Below are 10,590 nucleotides of genomic sequence, written 5' to 3'. Positions count from 1 at the left end.
TTAATCTTCACACAAATGGTCGTTCAGATGAGGAGACTTTCATCAACATCTGAGAAGTCTAAAATTTTAAAGAGACTCAAGGGGATAGGAATGAACAAGATGAATCAGTACTGGAAGAGATCCTCTGAGGTAAACAAAACATAAATAACATTAGGTACAGAGATTTCCTGAGCAGGGAAGGATCTAAAGTCAGAAGAATAAGGTGCAAAGGGTAGCATGAACCAATTTTCTCTGATCTGAATAAATTCAGTCACTTTTTGCTCAGCATTTTACACAAAATGTACCAGCTACCAAAGTTGGTTGGTCAATGCTGAACAGCAGGACATAGCTTCTTGCAGTTACCTAGAAGATCTCTTCTTTGCTCTCACATCTGACTAATCCGCGTTTGACACCAAGGAAAATCATTTAAGAAGAGAGTGAGTTTTAAATAAATATGAGTGGGGGAATTTAGCATAATGACAATTCATTATCATTCCATCTTACAACCAACAGCACAGGAGACTCTGAATAACATTTCACTCTGAAAAACAGTGAGACAGGTTTGTTCTGAATTATTACCAAAACTGAAGGAAATATGGTTAAATAGCGTCAGTAAATGTGACACTGGCTCAGGATGTTATTAACTCTGATCACAACCAATAAAAAAATCGACACGTTTATGTAAAGTTGAAGTAGGAATTCTGCTATGGAGGGGAAAGGAATAGTTTAAGGCATCACAGATAATGGACTTTAAAATATTTGTTTATAGAAGTTATTTGCTCTGCTGTCATGAGCTACATCCCAGTGACACTCAAAGGAACTCAGCACGAAAAGGGCTGCTGTGATCATCAACAGCAAGGACAGTTCTGCAAGTATCAACACCACTGAGTACAGAAGGTATCACAGAACATCTGCTCACTAATTCCTTACTGACAAAACACCTCTACCAGCTTGTATTAATCTATAAGCCTTCATACTCCTTAGCTTCTAAAAGTTGTTATGATGAGATGTTATATCACAGTAACAGACTAGTTAAAAGCATAAGAATAGGAACAGTCTGAGTGCAGAAGAAAGAAGCCAGCAATTTTGAGAAGAAAATATTTTGATTTTCCATTTTAAAAAGTCCAAGTTCACAACTGAGACGGTAAATGCTTTTGGGAATGAGAAGCAAGTCCAGCTCCCATCCATCACAGAAGGACCAGAAGTCCAACTGCCAGCTCTGTGCATGGCATCATCTGCTGCTTCCACCTCCAGGATAATTCAGAACGCTTTGTGGCATTCTGGCCAGATCAAGCAGAAGGTGGGTTATTCCAACCATGTTGGATAAATGGTGGCTTTGATTTGGAATACCTGTAGTCCCAGGTTCTTCCAACTGCTGCTCTTTTAATTTCCAGAAAAGATGAATCCAGGAAGTTCAGAGCCAGATGACCTACTTTCGTAGATATGGAAATGCTACTGAATCTCCTTGAGACAAGAGCACTACTTATGCTTTTAACCTGATGTGAAGTCTGTTCCCTTTACTTGATGGTATGAGACTGTCTCTCAGGGCCAGCTGTGCCTCTGGCTATTTCACATTCTACTGTTCAATCTGCAAAGTTCCAAGTAGAATCTTCAATTACCGTGGGAAAAATATCAGAAAATTTGTGCTAGTTCCCTCACCTCCCAATCCAGCACAGAAAGCTCCAAGTCAGTATGACATCATTATCTGGAATCACAGAAAATCACTGAATTCCTGCCTTGTGTGCCTGGGCTCTTCTAAAATTAGAAGATAAACCTCATTCCTAAAAGTAGCAGAGGACTGTTTAGTCAGGGACATTAAATGAAGTGTGCACATGCTAAGAACAACCCCCAGAGAAACTGAAGCTCCCAGGAGACATATTTCCATGGAGGTATGAGAAGCATTACAGGCTTGCTTAGTCTCAGAAGTCCTTCTAGGTTCCTGCTTCTCTACCAGAAAAGACAAGTTTTGCTCCACAACTCCAGGAAATGTGCTTCACATTTAGAGCCAAACTGAGCTGAATCAGTGTCCACCTTCCAATCAAAGGTCTCTCATGGCTCTTAGTAACCGCTGTTGTTGTAAGTCTAAGAGTGCATTTCTATTTTATACTTAGAACCCATTCGTTTTGATCCAGAAAACTAATTGCTGCTCTCTTGTCTTCTTAGCCATGCATTGCAGCCAAAGCATATTCTTCATATATCTATATGGATGTGGGTATTTTTCTCCATGTCAATTATACTCATTAAAAGTTCAGATGTGTCACTAATATTCTGCATGTATGGTAACAGATCCTTTCTTCACAGCATCAGAAATTCAAAATTACCCCTACATGCCATTGTCAAGATTCAAACAAATGTAGTCATTTAACAGCCTATTTCATGGGCTCATCAAAATTAGAGCCTCAATGTCTAACTATGCCATAATACTTCACTTTACATTCTTCATGCAGAGCAAGATTAGGATTCTCCACGATGAAAAGTGGCGATTCTTCCTATCAACATTTAGAGTAACAGCACTGCCATCAGGTTTGAAAGGCATTTAATTCTTTGGATGTGTGAGATTACCATTCCTTTCACTCAGCTGTCCATGCTGTACAGTCACCTCTGAAGAACACATCCAGCTTCATCTGATCAGAACTTGTGATGTTTCCTCCAAGACAACCAGGGCAATTGTTCCCAGCAGCAACTGGTCCAAGGAAACTAGCATCAGCTACCATTGCTCTTACTGCTAACAAGAATTCTAGTGCTGCTCCTTTTTACACTTCAGCTATCTCTTTCAAATGGCTAATTTTTGATAACTTCCTTGTTCCATAGAATGCATTACAGCCTCTTAAAGTATCCATTTTATATCAATATGCATGTACGTATTTATTTTGCTTCTCTCTCAAAAACTGAAATTTGGTACTCTATACAGATTCAAAACATCTATGTTTAAAATCATGTTCACTCATCAGAGTTTAATGAGCTTTTCTACACTCCAACCTATGTACTGATTTCATCAGCTCCTAGATCTTTTCTCAATTCCACATTTTCTCCCTTATTTTTCATTGTAGCAATTAAAAGTGTATAAATCAGGCTCTCCCTGAAACGGGAATGTACTAAATCTTCTTTTTTTCTTTATCACATCAGAAGAAAGTCTCTACTACACTGCAATGGCCATAACAAGATGTCTTGTGATGGAATAATGACATTATGAGTGGTACAAGCATATTGAAATAAGGTGCACGTTAATAAAGTAATGACCTCAACACAGGCAATCAAGAGTTGAGGAAGAGGGAAGGTGCAAAGTGAACGAGACCAGAAAGGTAACCAGCTTGGGGAGATGAACAACACGGTGAAATGAGTGTCTGGTTGCCAGAAGAGCATCACTGCTGCACTGCAGGAAGGCATGGGGCCAGAGAGCCTGTGGGATGGACAGAAAGATCAAGACTCAAGTGTCCATTGTCAGGAAAAAGCATGTTTTGATGCCATTTGTTGGTGATGGCTCAGTGAATCATACCTCAAGCATTTTTATTTACGTGACTGCTGACCACTCTCAGAAGCTCAAAATGGAAAAACTAAACAGCACTGAAGTGAGACACAGGAATGGGAGAGAAAAATCCCAGATTTGGTAGAGTAATGTGAAGCACTCATCACCTCTCATAGCTGTTCACAATCAGGACATGATTGTAACTTTGTCCACTGAAACTTATTTAAAAAAAAAAATAATCTATCAACTACCCATGTTTAAACAGAGAAAGAATAAAATAAAATCTTGAAGAGAAATTGTGGTAAAAGCTGAATTTCCTGGATTTATAAATCTGCTGACATTTTTCTACCTCTTGTACATATAATTGATGCAATACAGTCTCAGAGCATCCAGAAAATTTTAATGCAGGTTTCTGCCGAGAAAAATGCAACAGTGGCAAGAACTTGGGCGAAGTGTTTTATCTCCTTCTGTATGCCTGAAATACCAGCCTGAAATACCAGCTCTGGGAATCCTGTAGGCAATACGTGGATGAAAGAAAGGGGAGCTGAGATATGCTGCTTCTACTCAGGATGTCCATTTTGTAAGATTATTTCTTCCTATGTTATAAAATACAGTTCTCCCTAGGCCGCTCTGCCAGATTAACTAACTTATCAGCTCTGAATCAGAGAGGAACAACCAATTTCCTAGCCTTATATTTTCCTTAGACTGCTCCCCACACTTTGCTGCATCTGCATATAGATCTGGTGGGAAAGGGAACCTCCTAGAAAAGAAAACAAGGGCCTGCTCTGTTCCTATATAAATCACTAAGAGTAATGACATTGACTCCAGTGGGCCCTTAATTATCAGGAAAGGGGATTTTTGAGGAGATGATTCCTGCTAGAGGTCTCAGAGTGTAATTTCATGACTCTTAATGGTAATCACAGTCACTACACCGTTTCATTCTTCCATCCTACAGAATATATCAAACACTGTGAGCACAAGAACAAAACACAAAACAAGTGTAAGGAGTTCTAATTAGTGAGCTGATGTCTCAATCACTCACCAGGCTCATAATTATCAGCCTCCTAATTTCCCTGGTTCTGTTGCACTTCTCAAAAGGAGAAAAAAAACAAAGGGGATGTGGGGGGCACAGTGTCCTTAAAACATTTCAGGGACAGACTCTGCCATACTTGCTCCTACTGAATAACATCATGCCCAAGTACATTTTTATCCAAGTCAACTGAGAAAAGAAATTTGGGTTTCCTTACAACTTACAGGGACTTCACTAGGATATGTCTCCCAAAGTATACCACAGTGGGAATGGGAGCAGAACAAATATAACCTAAATCATCTTTGATGCTCCCATTCTGTGCCACAGCTGTGACCCCACTGGACACCTAGACATGTGACATGCAGATACAGAAGTCCACACGTGTGGACACCAGGTTTTGATTGCGACCTACTGTAATGCTTGACAGACACAAAAGTATTGGTGTATCTCTGTGAGATGGTGCTAGGACTTAGTACCATTCACAAGACCATTTCAACTACTGCATGTCTAGTTTTACTTTAAGCGAAACAATGACTTCCTTCACACCACTTCAATCCCATTTAAGGCAACAGATTTTTTCTCTGTCTCTGAGCAGTTTTAAGTCAGGAGAAAACTGGACTCTCAAAGTACAGTGATTCTTCCTCTTAGCTAGTTCTCTAATCCGATCTTATTCACTAGCTCAGAAGAATCACAGAATTGTAGGGGTTCTGGCCGGGCTTCTACATGCACAGACAAATCTCAGAGCCTGACATTTTGCTCTGCAGGAACACACGACTGTCAGTCAATATGTACTCACCGAAAGGCCTGAAGTAACACTCGAGTCTGCCAACAAACAGCCTCCCCCCTGCCACCTCCAAATCTCACACGAAACTTCCACATTTGCTCTGCATATCTCCTCCCTTATGCCTCTTTGCCTGTTGCACTATGCCATGTGTAAACTCTGAAGCACATATGATATTCCATCTCCAGCACTCCTATTCTTTGCATGAATACCTGCTTCGCATGGCCCTGGAGGAGGCTTCTCAAGGACACAGCTGATCCAAAATCATAGGGGCAATACGATTCTTAGCAACAATGGCACGTTTCTGAGAAAGCAGTAAGTGGCAAAGTGGTACTCTATCACTAATGCTTTGTATATTTTTTATTTTATTCTTTTTAAGAGGAACTGAGGAAAGCAACCCTTCGTCCAGCTTCAAATCTCCTAGTTTAATTCTTCAAGGATAAGTAAGAGGGATTCTCTACATCTGTTGTTAGTTGTTTCTCCGGGGAAGCAAGAAGGCTCATTGGCTTCATCATTGCTGTATTTTTCCTATTGACACTCTCAGTAGAAGCATCTGGGAAGAAGACTACAAGAATGAATGGAAGCAGAGGGAGTATGAAAGACAAGAAAAATGGTTTTAAAATAATCCATGAGGACAGTTTCCCAATGGGAAGAAAATCACTGGAGGGAAACTACTGTACCAAACTTAGGTGATTGGGATGCTTGGATAGCTACTGTCTTATTTGCAGTATGAGTTTCCAGAAAATTAATGGGTTATTATGATTAAGAGCAATCTACATCATTATTCTGTTAATTGGCACACCTTACTGCTATCAGCAGGGTTCCACACTGGATATTTGATGATTCATCAGTGGTGTGCTCAACAAAGGGCCTTCAGATGGTAAGAGGTTTTGCCTTGCACTGTTTGCAGGGCCCAGAGATGAGTGAACTTACTTTCTTCTTTTCTCAGGCCCCTTGTGTCTCGTGGTACAGCCATCATCTTCTCTAAAAGAAAAAACAGAGAAAAAGGAATACTTAGGAATTCTTACAGATACTGTACAGTTGGCTGGATTAGTGACAGCTGTTAGAAGAGAGCTTAAGCCACTAGTTCTGTGCCATGTTGTCATTTTCTCAACTCCTTGAAGATTGACAAAATAACAAAGATGAGAAAGGAAAATATTAATCACTAGGATTTAAAGAGAATCTTCACAACTGGTTTATACGATAGAGAGGAGAAAGCCTTGTAGGGAATAGGGCAGGAGAAGCCCATGGCATCATACGTACATATTATGTATGGATTACATAAATCCACTGACAATAAGACAAAACATGGCTTAAACTGAAGTACAGAAGAATCCAAGCAGACATGAGGAAAAATAAAGCAGAGCTAATTAAACAATGAGATGTACTGCTGGTTCAACAGACAGGATCTACATCATCTGAGAGTTTCAATAACAGGTTAGACAGTGGTAAATGATATACATCTATGGTTGATCCTGTCTTGCTAGGCACAGATGGAGAGGTCAGTAGTTTAAGGCATCTCCTGGCATTTCATACTTCATAATATGTATCCTCAGCTTTAAGTACTGAAAGTATCTGAGCTCTTTTTAACAGAATGGATTCCTCTTGAACATTTGTGAGCTGATAAAAAATACTTTATGAACTCTTTCCCCAAGAAAAGTTATTTAATTGATGTTGCATTATTGCATACTGTTATTTTGCTTTATTTTAACCAACATTTTGGCTTTAAACAGTCAGGTTCCTTCTAAGTGAGGATTCATTTCCCACTAAGTAGTAAAGCTTTTAGAAAACTTTCTGTGTAAAATTCTGACAGTAAAAAAAGCAACCTGATGTAGGAACCTGTGTGAACATTTATATCTGAGATGTCACTGATAAGAAGGATTTAGAGACCTTGGAGGTTGTATTTTTTGCCCCAAAGATTTCAGTGAGGCCAGTGGGAATATTAGTTACTACCATAACATCCAGATGATTAAATGCCACTATGTTTTAAGGACAAGGAATAGTTCTGCTGCTTTATCTATTCTGTTCCTTTTTTTTTTTCTCCTTACCTTGTAAAGCAATAGGATAACAATTTCACTTGTATGATGGTGATCACTGTCCAGCAGGAGCAAGCCTTGCATCTCTGTTCCCCTTTTTTCACAGCAAGGACCTCCATTATCTCCAATGCGTGGACCTGCAAGAAGGTACTGTTGGCTGTAGCTTAAATGCAGCTCATCTATGATAGATGAGAAAGAGTAAAGCTAAAAAGAAGCCTAAAGGTTGTGGTTATATTAACTTTTATGAGAACAGAGTATGGATGAAGGGTTGTGTGAAGGTCAGCAATTTCTGCAAAAGGAAAAGACAAGAAACATGAAAGAAAGTACCCCAGTATTGAGACATCAGTCATACAAAGTGATCAAAGGGAATGAGAGGAGCATGAGATATATTTGTGGCTCATTGCAATATAACCAATAGAATGTATTACAATTTCAAAAACTCATTAATTTGAATCAAATGTAGAAATTGGCAAACATACAGGAAGAAAAGCACAAAAGGTCTCAAAAAAAAATCACAATTGTAAAGCAGTTTATGTAAAACTTAACTAAAAAGATGTAGAAGAAAAGACTACAGTAAAATATCTGTTTGCCTTTTAAAGAAAGTACAACAGTCACATTAAAATCTTCTAAAGTGAAAAAGATGACATTGCTAAAGACTGAACCCTTCAAAGATGTATTCATGTAAACAATCCCACTTTCATACATGGAAACACTTATGTGAGTAAAACTCTTTCTCAGCCAATGTTTTAGGAGAACTCTGTGTCTTCTAACTTCCCATTTTTTCTTCCATCTATTCACTTACCTCCATCAGCACTAGCAGCAGTACTCATATTGGTTGATGTGCTGTAGTATCATTTACTCACTATTTTCATGTACTTCTATGGGTAGCAGAGGAGTTACTGAACTCAGGTAGTCCCTACAGTGAATGCCCAGATCTTCCAGGAAGGTCTGGCTGTGGATGCCCCATCCACCCCTGGAGGTGTTCAAGGCCAGGTTGGATGGGGCCCCGGGCAGCCTGGTCTAAATGTGGAGGTTGGTGGTCCTGCCTGTGGCAGGAGGGTTGGAGCTTCATGATCCTTGAGGCCCCTTCCAACCCGGGCCATTCTATGATTCCGTGATTCTGTGATTCCGGGCCATGGTAGCATAAGCTGTTTTTCAGGGACAACTGGAAGGCCAGATTCCCTAAAGGCCAGCTGTCTCCTCAGTGCCATCATTCTTCCCACAAAAACTGCATACCCAAACTGACTGCTAGCAGACATCATATACTCGCCATTTTTTTCACCACTGAAATAGAGGTTCAGTGTGGTGCCTGTTGAGCAGACAGCCAGGTGAGCTTTCTGACTGCTTCTTACCACTCACACCACGAAGCAGAGTCACACAAAGAAAATACTGCTGCCAACGTCCAACACAAAGCACACCTGCAATTTGGGGCATCATCACATCCACTCTTACAGACAACACTGCCCAACTCCTTTTCACCTTTCCCCAGCAGATTCTTTTAGCACTTTTGCCCCAGTTTTTCCCTTGTTGAGGATTCTTACCCCACTAGCCTTGACAGAGAGAGGGAAAAAAGTGATGAAGCAAGCATACCTACAGTGTTTGGTGGAAATTTATGGTGCTTCCTCTCACTTCTGCCATTAGTCTGTAGGGGGAAAATCAATGATGCTTTGTCACTTGGCAGAAGCATCTCACACGTGATATATGGAAATTTTTGGCTCAGTGTATGTGATCTGAACACTAAATTCTTCATTCCTTTCCCCTTTTCTCCACTGCATTACATTTAGTTTTTCCTTAACTGAGCAACACTGTGCAGTTGCAGTCATTACAACTTCTCTCAGTCTGTATTTACCTTTGGAGCTCAAGATTAATTATTCTGCCATACATCCCCCATTTCAGAACTGCAAGCAGCTTCCACGCCTTCTCTATGTTTTTTCAGTTAGTCCAGAAAAAGGCATTAACTCACCCTACAAATCTTGCCGTGGGGCTGTTCTGCCGTTCACACAAAGAAAGTGGTCTTTCTTCTCTGCAGAGTACAATGAATTTTTCATCTTCTCACCTAACAGTTCTACCTTTTAAAGAATAAAAGTAAATATAAAATTAGCTAGGATTCAGTAACAGCAGGTCAGCTATAAATACTTGTAAATGGGAAACATGCAATGAACGTCTTTGGAATTATGACATTACAGCATTCTGATTTTAGGAAAGTTACAATTAAGCTCCATTTCAATACAACCAACTCCATAATACAAACTCAACAAAAACGTATGGTGGAGCAGAAGTCCACTCAGTGCACTTAGTGCCTTTTACACAGTTATTCAGATACAGCATTGTCATGGTTCTGGCCTGGTTTGACCTGGATCCCTGACTAAAAGGGGGACCCACGGACCCACGCCCTGTGATGGGTCTAAAAGCAAAACAGCGGCAATGAGCTAAGGGAGAAAAAGTTAATTTACCAAATATTATAGCACAATGTGAGAGAATGCAATATAATACAATACAACTGGAATTGTAGCTAATAAATCAAATAAACAAGAGAGAGATTGTCCAAAACTGAAGTCCTTACTCTAATGTGAGACAGCTAGGGAGCATATATTGCAGACCCAAGCAGAAAAAGGAGTCTTATGACTCCCAGTTTTCTCTTTCCCTCTAAACAGGAAATGGAAATGGAACAGTGAAGTATTCTGGGAGATGTAGTTCATTCTTTCTCTTCTGTGAAACGTACCTGGAACTATCAACAATCCAAGGAACTGGAGCCTTAACTCGTTAACTCCCTGTGCATTATGTGATGTTACGATGTGGAATGTGCCAATAACAGAAATTTTGAAACCACAACAAGTATGCCAGGGGACAACATCAGGGCCCATATTGTCTGTCTTCGTTAAGGACCTGAATGTTAGGACAAAGTGCACTTTCATGACGTTTGTAGATGGTACAACGTTGCTGCTGATGCACTAGTTGAGTGAGCTGCCATTCCAAGGGAGCTGGACTGGCTGCAGTATTAGGCTGAAAAGAATCACGTGCTGTTCAACAAGAAGAAATGCAAAGTCCTGCGTCTGTCAAGGAATGACTCCCAAGTACATAATGAGAACAACAGGATGGGAAGAAGCACTACAGAAAGGAATCTGTGGGTTCCGAAGGACAAAAAGCTGATCACCAGCCAGCACTGTGCCTTCGCAGCAAAGGTCAGCGGCCTCCAGAGCTGTAGGCAAGGCATTGACAGCAGGCTAGCAGAGGAATTCCTTCTCCTGTACTCAGTTCTGGGGTGATTCATCTGGAGCTCTGGGCTTACTGGTATGAG

The 10,590-nt window shown here is 40.3% G+C and overlaps 1 long non-coding RNA gene across 1 annotated transcript; it reads right to left on the bottom strand.

Annotated features, from left to right (window-relative positions):
- Positions 1–255: 255 nt before the first annotated feature.
- Positions 256–9,359, bottom strand: LOC109364105. Its single transcript, XR_002110118.1, has 4 exons — positions 9,256–9,359; positions 7,305–7,429; positions 6,190–6,240; positions 256–3,379 (listed from the first exon to the last, which is right to left on the bottom strand). It is a non-coding gene; the product is annotated as an uncharacterized LOC109364105 (long non-coding RNA).
- Between the last annotated feature and the right edge of the window lie 1,231 nt (positions 9,360–10,590).

This window comes from Meleagris gallopavo, chromosome Z (assembly GCF_000146605.3).
Source record: "Meleagris gallopavo isolate NT-WF06-2002-E0010 breed Aviagen turkey brand Nicholas breeding stock chromosome Z, Turkey_5.1, whole genome shotgun sequence".
Taxonomy (NCBI): domain Eukaryota; kingdom Metazoa; phylum Chordata; class Aves; order Galliformes; family Phasianidae; genus Meleagris; species Meleagris gallopavo.
This window is presented reverse-complemented; position numbering and strand designations above follow the sequence as displayed.